Here is a 14,787-nt window from a genome sequence, read left to right on the forward strand (position 1 = left end):
GCCTTTTGTTTAGAAAGTTGAACTTTCATCTAAACTCCTCACTTTCTCAGCTTTGAGAAACTAGAGGTCCAAGATGGTGCCCTCACTATTATGCCTCAGGTGATACAATAATGGAGAGTCACTTCTTTAGACACACTGGCATCCAACCAGGCTGGCAAAAGCCCTCAACACGCATAACAGCACCAGCATAGGCAGACAGCAAGAGTAAGATTTCACAGCAGAATGGGATTTTGAAATTTTCTGCTTTTAACCTACAATCAAAAGAACTACAGAATGTGGAAGTCATCTGCATCTGGGCACCTGGACAGAAGTTGAACAGCACACCTGTATACACAGCCTGTGAAGAACTGCTAAGCATCAAGCAGACTCAAGTTTTTGTTTAAAAGCCAAAGAGCAAATACAAAAAGCTTGAGCACAATCAAGCAACAAGTGGTGTTTTGTTTTTTTGTTTTTTTAAACAGAATATGAATCTTTTCCTGAATGATGGATTATAATTTTGTATTTATAAATCATATATTCAATTGGTCAGGTGTCTTCTGAGATTCATATTGAGTCACATACCAACATGCAATCAAATGAAGTTGAAAAAAAATCTATTTTTTGCATATGATATGAAATGCATAACAACTCCCAAGGAGAATGCCACAATATAAGCAGAACACCCATATAACTTATTTTTTTTCCATGTGCACAGAGACCTATGATTAAAGTCTGAGCTCCCATGGTTTTGATGCATACAAATATGTGTTACACACACTGTCTCAGCAGGCACTCATTATGCAGTCACAGCAAAGAAAAAGTAAATGCCTCACTGAATTAGAAGGAGAAGGAGATTTTTCACCAGTTCTGTAGAAAGGCAACAACAATTTAGAGAAAAGAGGAATTACTGCATATCCCCTTTTTAGACATTATTTGGGGTAAAAGAGTCTACTTGTATAAATAGCTAAAACAGTAATTCAGCTAAAAAACATTTCCAGAAGCTATAAGCCTGAAAAATTCCTCATCATTCAAAGAGTAACTAAACAAGTATACAAGATTAACTAGGCAATGTAAAACCTGAGTAAATTATTAATTTAAGCCAAAAATAACAACCTGCCCTTCAACATTTTGGGGATAAATTTTATCTGTTCAATTACTCAGATGTGTCACTGAAAGCAAGAGCTACTCCAGGAGATGTGATCTAGTTCTTTACAGTATTTTTGTTCCATGGTGTATGTCAATTAACCCATCAGTTCCAGATAGATTAAATAATACAGATTAATATTCAGAGTAGTCTAAAAAAGATGCTACAGTGATTTCCTATGGTTAGGACTGTATACCACACTTTAGTATCCACAGGCAAACCCTTCTATAAGTGAATGTCATTTATCTATACCTGATGGAAGAATTTATTTTTAAGAATGCAAATGCTGACTACATATTTAAATTAATGAAGCATGTGATATAGGTCAAGGATGAACTGGAGAGAATTTTTTTTAGTAGTTTTAATGCTATCTGCAGCAGTTTTCACACATTCTTAAATTAGTCTGTAGGCATTTTGAAGGTTAAAGAACAGTGAACTTTGAGAACATAATCATGAAGTTCAATGTGATGAACAACTTAAATCATATGCTGGAAGGGTGGCATTTCAATTTTGCCAGAGGCAAGGTAAAAAGCTTAAAAACAACTTTGTTAAATGGAAACTTGCTACATAAAAATACAAGTAAGAAATAAATAGTAAGACTAGAGCTGAAAACGACACATTTCTCATAATTCTTTCCTGCAATGGTTCTCCTGCTCAAGCTTTACAATCTATGGAGTCAAAGACAAAGGATGCAGTGACTGTGGAAATTTAAAAAGTATTTATCAATAAGGAAAACAACTGTAAATTAGGGAGTGGCATTTTGAAAGCATATCTCTGGGAGATCAAATGCTTTTCAGCACATCAGGAATGTCATCTACACTTATTATTACACACTGATTATTTCATAAGTTCTTCCACATCCATCTTAACGCTACTAGAGGCTCATAGTTTTTACCAAAACAAATACTCCCACAGAAACACAGCAGCTGGAACTGCACTGCTGGGTCATTGAGCCCAATTCAGAAACTCCAGCTACTAACTTTTAGACTGGTTTATGGCCAGGCTTCAGATCAGCTCATATTAAGTTGACAGCCAGTGTGATACCATAGGTGCCTACACTAAAGCATGTACTCTAAACATGGGCACTAGGTCAAGCATTTAAATAACTTCACTAGCAGTTTTAGGGTAACCTTTTTAACAGATGCAGAGAGTTAGAAAAGAACTAGCACTTCTCTTTCCCTTCTAGCCTTTTCTTCCTTGTAGTGGTTGAAATTTTACCACACTGCTGCTAACAGGATTTGCACAACCACTATTGCACCTAACGTCTAAGGCAAAAAAATCTCTCACCCATCAGAACTAAGGGCTTGTGCTGACTATTTTTGATGGTTTAAATTTTCTGTTGAATTTTAAACCCAAGTCTTCCTCTTATTAAAAAAAAAAAAAACATTGCATAATTATTTCCCATTTTTAGTAATGTAAATACAGAATTACTTCCTATCATCAGGCTGCTACTGATCTGTCTTGCTAAATGCACTCCTTTCTGCACCTTATCTTCCTTAGTGCTGGAATAACCATGCCACAGTTGTGGAACACCTTGAGTTGCAAAGAACCTCTGGAGGTCATTAAGTCTGAGCACCCTGCTCCAAACAGAGCTAGGCTGGGTTGATCAGTGCTTGTCCTGCTTTGAGTAACTCAAAGAGCAGAAAATCTATAATCTCTCCAGACAACCTGTGCTGCAGTTTAATAAGAACCTTCCTTGATGCTAATTGTCACAAATTATTACCAAAATAAGGAATCTGAAAATGTTGTTTGATCAAGCATAGCAAAAATGTCTGAATTATTTTGCTCAGTTAGGAGAAAAATGCTTCAAAGTATTTAAGTCCCTTAGAAAGTACTAACAAAACTCATTATTTCCAGCGAAACTGGAAGCGAAAGGGATGCAGCATCAGCAAATTATCCACTGAGTCCAGGTTGCTTTACTCACTGTGGAAGTCCTGATTTCACTGCCATATTTGAAGAAGAGTATTTTACTATATATACTTTTACAAATATGGAACCTAAGTACCATCAAGTGCCTTGCACAGATTCCCACCAAAATATCAGCCCTGTTGATGCTCTGTAGGTTTTGCAAGGTAACAAACACCACATCCCATTCATCTCCCCTCAGACCACCTGCTGGTCGCTTTCCAACATTCCAAATTTCCTGTGAGCCATTTGCAGAGGTCAAAGGTGGCTGCATTATGCCAAAAGCACTATATTTTCACACTGAGGAAAGTCTCTCACCAGACACTGTGACTGGTATATAAACCACATACTAAAAGTGTCTTATTAGCCAGTTACAAGCACTTGTGTACTTGCAACCCAGTAGCTACTTCATAGAATTTATTAAGAGAATACCAAATAGATTCTGTCCCTCTTTCCACAGAAACATCTAAAATTCTAATTTTGCATTTAAATTCTAAGACTTACCAGCTTATGATCTGCAAATCACAATGACAAAGATGCTTTAAAATTATTTAAAGTACATTTTACAAGACAGCCCACTTTGATTTGTGAGATAGGTAACCTAAAAAGTGTTTTCTGTGTTTCCAAAGGATGTAAAAGAAGATGATTTTCATTCTTTGAAGCTGTCACAAAGAACATACAGGAAATGCCAGCAATATACTATAATTAAACAAATATGAGCAAGTAAATCTCAATGGTGAACTGTATAAGACCAACAATATTTCCTTGCTGCTGCAATTACATCTTATAGCAAGGTCACCATTCTTCAACTGAAGGTCTTTCCAATAGGAAGCTCAGCCAACAAATTATTAAAACACTGTACCTCATTTTCATACAGTATGAGGGTAATGAGAGCAGTATCAGTCACTTTTTCCTTTCCACCCTTACAGACACAAACAGCACTAGAAGCATCAGTCAGATTTAGACCACATGTTGATGCCACAACTGCCACCAACAGATACTTCCTTATAAAATCCCTAACATTAACTGGCTGCTATGAGCAGCTCCAGATCTTCAACTGTGGGCCATATGTGCAGGATGTGTTAATACAAAAAAAACTTCCACTTAATCTGTTGAACCAGCAAGTTTTGATTACTATTACAGCTGGATCTTTATGTGCTAATTCGTTTCACAAATTCAACACTGGCACATAACAGAAGATTCCTACATAGAGCAAACAACAAAAGTCACAGAACAATTATGTTTGTTTGTTGGGGCTTTTTACTGCTGGACTGATCCGAATCTTTTTCTTGCTTTCTGATAAGTCTATTGTCTTTGAACACATTATTTTGATTATTTCATAAGTAATCCCAAGAATCTGTTAAGCTTTAATAATCTGACACACTATTTCATGGTACAAATGCTACACACAGCTATTGGTATATGGCAATACACATCACTGCTTAAAGAGTTGTTGCTCTGAGGCCAGAGCAGTGACAGTGTCTCAAGGGTGTGTCACTTGAGGAGCCAGATGAGACAGTCTCTGTGGCTGAGCAGGACCCCTCATGCTGGTGTACCACTCTCACATCTCAGTTCCAAAGACAGGACAAGAACAAGGCACAGAACACAAAAGCACAGCTTTGCTTCCTTGGAAATGCACGTAACAAGCAAATCCTGCTTAAAACCCCCAAAACCTGATGTGGTTGAGGCACTGCATCAGGAAGATGCACTCTACAACCTTCTTTTCCCAGGCGCCATGCATTTGCACCTCCCTTGGGATAAAAGGCAGGTCATCATTTCTGGAATAAAGGTGCTTCTCTTCCAGTGCCCTCCCTTTCTATCTATGTATTAGGATAGACCATCTCAAACCTAACTGGAGTGTTGAAAATATATTCATTAATGCTTATATGACAGTTTCATAATTAGGTTATGAGGATATCTAAGGATTGTGCAAGCTAACGTCATTTTTTAGCTAGATCTAATTTCTGTTATCTCCTTTCTTGTGGTTAGTCACCGGGCTCTAGCCCCAAAACTGCTCTGCTGAGCCCTGCTATCTACCTTTTTGCTCTACGTTTCAAAATAATCCACTTCAGCTCAGGTCCAGAGTGCCACCATCAGCACTGCTAATACCCCGTTGTGCAGCTACAGCAATGATTTATTATTCAATGACAACAATGTAGCAGAAGTGCTGGCACTATGATTCTTCACAGATATTATGAGTTCAATAAAATAATCTGCTGAAGATCTTTTTGCTTCTCTGATGTACAAAGACATTCTCTACAGATAACACAGGAGATCACAAAATAGCAAGTATGAATCTCAGCAGGAAACTGGTATGCTTTATTTCAAACCTGTCAACATTTTTCATGTATCTCCAAAAAAATTATTCATTGCACTTTCCTCCCACAAATTCTCCAAATTAAATCTGCTTAGTATAGGAAATACATTCTAAAGGCTTTGAATGGAAAAAAAAAGCACATATTCATAAAGTCAGAAAAGCATGTTAAATTTTCTCCCATCTCACTACTTCTTTCACTTTTAATAACATAGTGTGCTGATCTAAGGACAACATACCAATGGAGGTACATAAATATTTGCATACAGTGATAAAAACATTTTCCCAGAGATTCTGAAAAAAAAAAAATGCAAATTTGGGTCTCATTATTAACAAGCTGAAGATTTCTAATTAATAATTTTACTTACAAGGAGTAATATTTAAAAACAAGCAGCTATAGTACTACAGAATAGTAATTCATAATTAACAGGAATAAAAAGTACATGGATGAATCAATAATTTTTTACTCTTACATACTGGCCAAAAATTGATGTGCTGCAGAATTACAGTTTGGAGTGGGGAAGCATCTGTGAAAAAACCTCAATATTCATCAGCTGTTTGTTTATTCTCTTGCTTCTGAAGCTGCAGAGAAAATTAGTACCTGTCTGTGGTAACAGGCCATCAAAACAAAAAAAAAAACCCAAATTAGCTAAAGCAACTGCTATCTTACTAAAATGGAAACAGGAATTTAACAAAATAAATAAAACAGAACTACAGCAACAAGTTCCTTCAGATGTCCAGCTTCTTTTTGCAGAACACATAGTATGGGTGATGATGTTTGTGGTAGTTTGTGATGTATCGTACACCCATTTTAAACAGTGATACAATATGTCATAGACAATAAATTAGTAAATACTGTAGTGGCTTCACAGTCCTGCTCTTCCTCATCAACATGATTCCATAGTTCCTGAGGTTAAAAACTGTCATGACTTTAGATTTTAAGCATTCAGCATAGAAGTAATTTATATGTGGGAATCTAAAGCTGCAAGACTTTATTACACTGCACTTGCCCTGTGCCAGTTTCACAGGCAGTAACAACACTGGAGGCTCTACTGTCTTCAGCACTGCCAAAATTGATACCTCAGACTTCAAGAAAGTTTAAATATTTATATCCAGAACTGTTATTTTCAGGCTTTGCACAGATTTAACAGCATTTAGTTTTAACTCTAGTAATTTCTGTGCACACTTTAAACTCGTATGCCAGATGTTTAAATGCCACAGAGGATTATTATTACATATTTACTTATATAGATCCATCCCTCATGTATGTTAATGTTAACAAGAAAGTAAAGACACTTCCAGAGGAGGTAACACCTTCTGACCAGACTCATAGCAGGAGACCTGTTGATTCTGAATATGACCAACTTATAATTTCACAAACTTATATCTTCATTCTCATCAATGAGCATATAAATTAAAAATGTTCCATTTTTCATAGGCTAAACTTATGTAACCATGTTTTAAAATGTCAGCCTTTCTTCAAATATTTGCAAGTCAAAATACTTTAGAACACTATACTATAAATTGTTTGTTGTTATATAAAGGAAAAGCTACAGAACTGTTAGCAAAACCCTCCAAAGTGATAACAACACAAACAGAAACATCACAGTCACAGAGTGGCAGGGGTTGGAAGGGGGACCAACCCCCAGCTAAAGCAGGGTCACCCAGAGCAGGTTGCACAGGGTCACATCCAGGCAGGTTTTGAGTATCTCCAGAGAATGAGACTCCACAACCCCTCTGGGCAGCCTGTTCCAGTGCTCAGTCACCCTCACAGTGAAGCACAATAGCAAAGAACACAACTCACACAGAATTGAAAAGGGAACATGCGCAGATTAATCACAAAGTTTAAATTTGAGTATAAATACAAACTTAGTCCTACAAAATAACAAAGGTAATAAACTGAGGTTTAAAAAACCCTCAGACTCACAAGAAACATGAACTTCAAGAAACTACTGAATAATGTAACAAGGTGAAAAAACTAAAGTGATGAAATAAAGGAAGCAGAGATACTGAACTTACTACCACTGCAGCATTTGAGTTTACATTTCGTAATATAAACTAACTTCACAGGGCACTACCAGCTTTACATTTCTGGACGTGCTCAAGTTGGCACCAAAGCTTTAATTCTCTATTAGAAAAGAATACTTTGGTCATCCCATTCCAGATTTATCACTGTGGCCACACTGTCCTGACTCCCTCTTTCTTTACAAATAACCCATAGGACTGGGCAGTAGATATTATGTTGCCTTTGAAGTAAGCTTCTGCTCTCAATAAAACACTGAAGATTCACAACACCTCTTTATCCAGAACATTCTGCTACTGTCTTGCTGTCAGATATGCCAGAGACATAAGGTTCCTTCCCCACAAAACCAGCTTTTCTCTCTTTCCCTTGTGATTAAATTGCTATTGGCCTCTATCCCAAAGAATATACTTTCTTCACTCTTGAGTATAAAGACAACACATTCATTGAATGATCACACAGTGTAGTCCTCCCATAACATTATGTGCTTTTTCAGACCATTCGACTAAGGTTTTTTTTGCTTAATCTTAGCATGCTTGCGGAGCAGGACTTACAGGTACCCCACAGGTGTTTGAACTTCTAAGGTAATGAAACAATGCAGGAGCTGCAGAAGAGTTTTAGGTCTGGTACTAAGGCAGGACTAGTATGGTGATGTTCGAGGGTGCCAGGACGTGGGAAGAGACGAGAATCTTGACTCCATGCTTCAGAAGGCTGATTGATTATGATATATATTGAAATGCTATACTAAAACTATACTAAAAAGAACAGAGAGAAAAGGATCCATCAGAAGGTGAGAAAGGACAGGAGAGGAATGAATAACAAAAGCTCATGACTCTCAGAGAGTCCGAGCCAGCTGACTGTGATTGGCAATCATTGGAAACAACCAACGTGCACCAAGCACAGGTGCACCTCTTGCACTCCACAGCAGCAGATAGTTATTGCTTCATTTCTTTCCTGAGGCTCCTCAGCTCCTCAGGAGAAAATTCCTGGCAAAAGGATTTTTCAGAAAATATCATGGCTGCAGGACTGGGTTTGGAGCTGGGAGTAGGAAATCACATTAGATCTAAACGAAGCACGCGGTACCATGAAGCTTAGTACAGACAGTTCCTGGCTGCCCAAATACACAGCCTACTGCACTGCACAAGGTGTCAGTGTTCTCCCTCCCTTTAACGCAAAGAAATTCAGTTATCAACATGAAATATTTTCAGGTTGATTTTTCAAATAAATTACAGTGCAGGCTACTAAAATAGCTTGTTGTCCCCGTTCTAATGGTCGCAGTTTCTGCCCTGGAATGGAAGCAGCGCTGTGCGAGGAGCGGCACACGGCAGGAGCCGAGCAGCGCTGGCCCCGGCCCTGCCACACCGGGCAATGTCCCCCGGCCCCGGCACCCAGGGACCGTGGCCACGGCCACCAGCAAACCCCTGCGACCAGCTCGTCCCGCAAAAGACAGGAAGAATGCATGTTAAACTTCAAGAGAAAAAAAAACCCCTCTCATTTAAGACCTGTACCTTGACCTCCATTCAAAACTACGTTCAGATTTTGGACAAAATCTACTTTTATATATATATTCTTTTTATTTCTGCTTGCTGATGTATTAGAAATGAGTTTGTTTGACATGTTTATTAGTGATTAAAACACCAGTGTACATTTAGATTAGGAACAACTGATAGCAGACTGCTTTCTCTTTGCAAATATACCTGAAGAAAGGTAACCCTTCATCTAAGTAGGAACATGTGATGAAAATATACTGCATTTGCTAATGGGGACAATAAGGAAATGGAAATCAAGACTCCTGACAATTAAGAAAGCAATTAAGTCGTATATATATATATATATGTATATATATATATATATATAATCCTGAAAACAAAGAAATAAAAGAATACAGAGAAAATATGAGACAGTTTAGTTCAAAATATGACCTAAAGTTCAACGTTTATAAGACAAATAATCCCAAACAGATAGAATGGTTATTGCTGCAGTGAAACTCACAAAACTCATTCAGTAATATACATAAGAGCTTATTAGGAAGAGCAAGTCAGAAGCTAACTATTTTTAAATCTTATGTAGAATGCTAAAACCAGTTTTAATCATCACACATCAAACCAATCAGTTCAATATTTGACTTTTATACATTTTTCGAATCATCACAATCATAAACATGCACAGCAACTCTACACAAACATCTATATGCATATTTTAAGTTTCCCCTTTATTGCAAATATTTTTAGACAGCAAGAACAGAAAAGCAACTGGTATCAGCTAGAAGCAACATCTTCCCTGAATTCTTTAATAATTTTCTTCCCAGTAATATAACAAATCATTTATTGGTACCTGCTGTAAGATAGACTATACAGACACCAATATTCCACATCAACCAAACAAAAATTACCTCAAAAGCCCCCAAAACAAAGGTAAAAAAACCTTCCCACCAAAAAGACAAGAAGAAACAGAACTAAACTGACCCCTGATGTGGAAGCACTTCTCTCAGGGAAGATAGCTCAAAGACAAAGATAATTGAGAGGAAAACTGCATTTTCCATTTCGATCAGTGTTTTATCAATAGTCAGAAAGTAATGTTTTGGTCATAAAAGAACACAAAGAACCAGTCAGAAAATGCAATTGCTTCTGCATATGAATTCTTTTTCTTACAGATCTTGTCAGGAGTATCTTTTGCGGTTAATTCAAAATGGTGAGGCAATTCATTTTCTCTTCTAAGTGTCTCCTGATTAGATGAAACAAAAAGGCACTTAGCCAAACATAGTAGAATTTGTGGAAGAACTCCCAAGCATTTTAACTATCATATAAAGTAGATTTTACAAAGGAAAATATTAATATTTTAGTTTAGTAGAGCAAACATTCTATTACTTATCTATTAGAAGGAGCTCTTTATGATTTTTTAAAACTTGCAGTAACACCTTGCATCTGAAAACAGATTAAAACCCCAAATAATTATAAAGCTAGACAGCATCAATTAGAGAATTAAAGATAGCTACTCCCTTTATAGCAGGAGTGCAAATTAATTTTAGAAAAGTTTTCAGCATTTCAGAGGGCATGACCCCTGGTTGAGGGCTTATGGCCATAAAAAGGTGTTGATCAGTCTTATCTTTTAAAATGTTTTATGCAGCTACATACAGCAGAGTTGCCTGTGGATTGGACATAATAATCAGCAGGGGAAGGAGAGCTCATTACTACAAGCTCTCCTTCCCCTGCAGATTACCTCAGCATGAAGCCACGTATCTCAATCAAAAAAGATTGCTATGGAGAGCTACACAAGATGTTTCTAAATCAGCTAGCTTGAGGCTCAGCCTATAGCTGCAACCTTCTTTTAACCTTCAAAAAAGCAGAAGAACCAGGATTGGCTCTAAATATTAGCCATCTGTAAGTTTAGAAATAAATCACTTAGCAGATAGAAGTCACCAGCAGACCTGGCTGTCTCATGCTCACACAACTGATGCCCAGTGCAAACACAAAGAAAATTCAGCAGCAAGATCTAACGGAAAAGGGACAAGGCAGGACATGGCACAAGTGGGGGCAGTAGGGGCCTAGGGGTGTCTAGCACACTGTAGAGTACTGAAAGAATATTTAATGCTTTGGCCTGTTGTATATACCTCTTTAAAGTATTTCTCAGACACAAGACAACTTTGGTGTAAGTCACCAACAATCCATGACTATTTATGATGCCCTAATTTTTGACAAGGCTAGTGATGTCAGTGATGTGTTACAAACCAGAAATATGCTCTACTTGCAGGGTGTGGGGGGCAAGGCGTGTGTCAAAAAAAATAAGAGAAAACACAGTATTGCAACAAATCTGGTACTAAAGAGAATAATCTAAAGAAACTGGAGATGTATTTACTGAACCAAGCTTAAGACAGTCATAATTTCTTATGATAAGTACAAAGAAATACAAAACAACATGGCAAAATAGAAGTATTATTTTAACTATAATGTTCGAATCAGAGACTGAGTAAAATTAAGGCAAAGGGGGCAAAATGTAAAAGGCTGGTAGAAGTCCTTATGATGGAATTACTGCCAAAAGAATACAGTTGCAGCATCACATCCCACATTGTTTGATGTTCTAAAATGTAGCGTCTGTTCAAATGTCAACACAATACAGATTCCCATGAATGTCAGCTATTAAAATAGTGACCATTCCATACAAATAATTATATTGAATTGTATTTCATGCGTTATTAACAGCTGAAATTTCAGTTTTGATCCCCAGTTTTCTGGAACATACTGTACCACATCAGTCCCCACTTTGGAAATGAACTGCAGCTGATCAAGTCCCTTGACCTGATTTTGACACAAGATATCCCAGGCCCTATTGCTGGGTACTGAACCCTGTAAAATCAGCTACTAAGTGAATGTGACAAGGAGCACAGCAATGCTTGCCTATCTAGATGAGATCAGAGCTGAGTCCTTATAAATGATGTACCAGGCACTGTTTTAGCTCCACAGAAAGCAGAGACACATTCTGTAATGGGAATTATGTAGTTTCTGTTCTATCAAAATTAAATTTGGGGACACCCTAAGAAAAGCTAATATAGAGGCATTGAAATGAAGTAGAGGTTATAGAAGCACAGACAGGAGTGGCAGAATTTCCTGGTGGTGAGATTGTATGTGAGGTATTATCTCTTCTTGCAGCAAGAGGAGATAATTTGGGATTGGTGTTAGCATGTGAAAGCCACAGTGACCAGAAAACAATAAAGTGCATCTAAGATGCCAAGCATAAGCTGATCATCTGCTAAGATCACAATGAATTTTCTTTTTCATATTCACTTTGTACATTATCTTTGAATGTACACTTTGAATCATTATCTTCAATCCTGAGAAAACCTACTAGAGTCCCTTTACCACTCATCACACAAAAGGCTGAACAATACACAAGGACTGCTAATTACAGAGCCTTATTTACATGCTGCTAGAAATTGTTAAGTCTTCTGGTGAGTGTTCCAATATATGGGACAAGGTTTCTACAAACCAAGTAACACCATTTTGTGAGAGGAGATTTTCAAAATATTTATTCACCTTTGGTAGTAGCACACATTTCTTCTGCTATTTGTATTTTATTCAGAGCTGTTAGACTCGAGATTTTAAGTACACTGGAGATTTTTCCTTAGATCAAGGAAAAAAAATCTATTTTATTTATGTCATGAAATACATGATACAAAATCATGCCATAAGGTACATGAACAAAAACAAAGCTGGTTACACAACCTGAAAACATTCTGGCCTATACTGTCCTCAAAAGAAATAACCCCCACATAAAATACAATTACACAGTGGAAAAATACCAAAAGCAAATACCAAAACCCCCATGAAAGTTCATTCTCACTTGCAACTCTGAACAGATTCAACAGTTCTTGTACTAACCATGCACATGTAGTAAGATGGAAACAGCTTAAAGCAAAAAAAAAGCATTTAAAGTAATAACCCTGTAAACACTACAATGAACTTAAATTCACATCATCTATTAATTTCTCTTCTTGTTACGATCTTTCATAAAGGACAGGAATGACTATCTGGAACACTTTGAACAAGATATTGGAAATATCCAGGGGGAAAATGGGATAATGAAGCAGAAATTTCAGAAAATGGTAATAAGTAAAACTAAGTCTCAACAGTTAAATTCTATCAGCCATAAAATACTTCAAAATACACAAAATTCACTGAAGGTGTATTTAAAGCATATGCCAGAACTGGCTCTCATAAAAGTTATGTGAAGGGCTTATCATCAGAAAAGAATCATTTAACCCTGCAGCTACAGAATACTGAGGTTACTTGTAAGGTTTTACCAATAAATATCCATTATTCACAAAGTCAGACACTTGAACAAAAAAAACCCTGTCATTAGTCCTACCTTCTGCTTATGAAGTTCCTCTGCCCTTCTCAGCACAGGATCCGCCCATCTCTCTTCTCTCAGTGTAATTCCAGCAGATCACTTGACTCTTCCACCTGTGAGTTCCTGGAATTGTTAAAGTAGCTTTGAGATTTCTCACGGTTAAGAAATGTGATTTAACAGAGCAAAAGACAAAAGAAAGGTCATCATTACTTTTGCCCTTTGTAAATACTACTATTTTTTCTTTTCCTTCTCTAACACTTTTCTTTTTCCACTTGTCTGTCTCTTCTAACTCATCCTTTAGGTCAACATTCTCCCCTCCCTTTCTTTCTCTCCAATGCTGTATGCATGGCAATGCTCCCCAAATGCTTGTTGTATTTACCGCCCTCAGCTGAAAGCTGTGGCTTTACAGGAGAGATGAATTTCCCCTGATTTTTACATGGACACAGATATATCTGCATTTTTTTATCTTCTGTACCTGCAGAAATTCAGGCAGGACTCAACTCTTCAACCTGCTGCATCAGTAGCCATCTCTAGTACCACTGTCTGCCTTAATGAGGTCACTTTGATTTGTATATGTATGGAAATTACCATGTAAAAACACGTGTTCACTGGCTTTTTTCAGCCTATATATATAGGCTGCCCATTAAAACTGAACACATATAGCATGACTATACATCTATTCTTAACCCTGTCGTTTTCCAAATTATCTTTTCCTATAAAGTCTCCAAATTTTACTGTACTTACTAGATCCCCACACGTTGCCAGGGTTCACAGAGGGACCAAAACACACAAAACCTGTTGGCAAACAGTAACTGCGTTGTTCAAACCGCCTGTATTAGAAGGGCAAAGCCTTGATGCAAAACACGCCATGGAGCGCATCAGGATACAGGTAAGACTGTCCTCAGGGAGTAGGGCTGGATAAGAGCACTTCGGGAAATTGTCCCGAACGAACTCGCGGCCAGAGAAAGCAGGGAGGTGAGAGCCGCTGAATTTTCACGTGCTCAATTGTTTTAGTGATGACCAGAGGCGCGAAGCCCCGCACGGCCGGGTGCAGAGCCGCACAGGCACCCCCGCGGTGCTGAGGGCACAGTGCTCCCAGGAGGGCACCCAGCGCATCGCCCGAGCCTGGCAGTGACCCTGGCCGTGAGCCCGGCAGTGCCGCACCGGGCACCCCCGGGCAGGGCACACGCAGCTGCCTCCTCCCCTCGGCACCGGGCCCCGCCACTCCGGATCGCGGGGGACCAGGCCATAACCCCATCCCGCCTCCCGGGACGGCCGAGAAGCCGCAGGAACGCCGCAGCCGCGTTCCTTTCAGCGCTGCAGTCCCCGCGCCCCCGCCCGCAGGGCCGCCGCCTCCCGGCCCGCCCCGCCCCGCTCCCGGCACCCACCGTGCGGGCGGGCCGGCGGAGCGGAGGGCCGGAGCCGGTGGCGCAGGTAGGCGGCGGCCCCGGGGCCTCCATGGCCGCGCGGCGCGGAGCGCTCCCCGCGGAGCCAGCGCAGGGGACCGGGCCGGGCCGCGGGAGGCAGCGCCTGCGGCCGTGAGGCGGCGCCGGGAGCGGGGCTGTGCCCGGCCTCGGGGCT

The 14,787-nt window shown here is 39.1% G+C and overlaps 1 protein-coding gene and 1 long non-coding RNA gene across 2 annotated transcripts in view; one reads left to right on the forward strand and one right to left on the reverse strand.

Annotated features, from left to right (window-relative positions):
* Nucleotides 1-9,925: 9,925 nt before the first annotated feature.
* Nucleotides 9,926-14,781, reverse strand: LOC121363067. Its single transcript, XR_005956629.1, has 3 exons — nt 14,595-14,781; nt 13,225-13,329; nt 9,926-10,086 (listed from the first exon to the last, which is right to left on the reverse strand). It is a non-coding gene; the product is annotated as an uncharacterized LOC121363067 (long non-coding RNA).
* Nucleotides 14,461-14,787, forward strand: part of LOC121363066 (EOLA-like protein) — a 3,374-nt gene continuing 3,047 nt past the window's right edge. Inside the window, exon 1 of the mRNA XM_041485125.1 lies at nt 14,461-14,640. The gene's annotated coding sequence lies outside the window, so the exon portion shown is untranslated. The remainder of the gene's footprint in view (nt 14,641-14,787) is intronic.

This window comes from Pyrgilauda ruficollis, unplaced genomic scaffold (assembly GCF_017590135.1).
Source record: "Pyrgilauda ruficollis isolate IOZ18807 unplaced genomic scaffold, ASM1759013v1 scaffold7, whole genome shotgun sequence".
Lineage (NCBI taxonomy): Eukaryota > Metazoa > Chordata > Aves > Passeriformes > Passeridae > Pyrgilauda > Pyrgilauda ruficollis.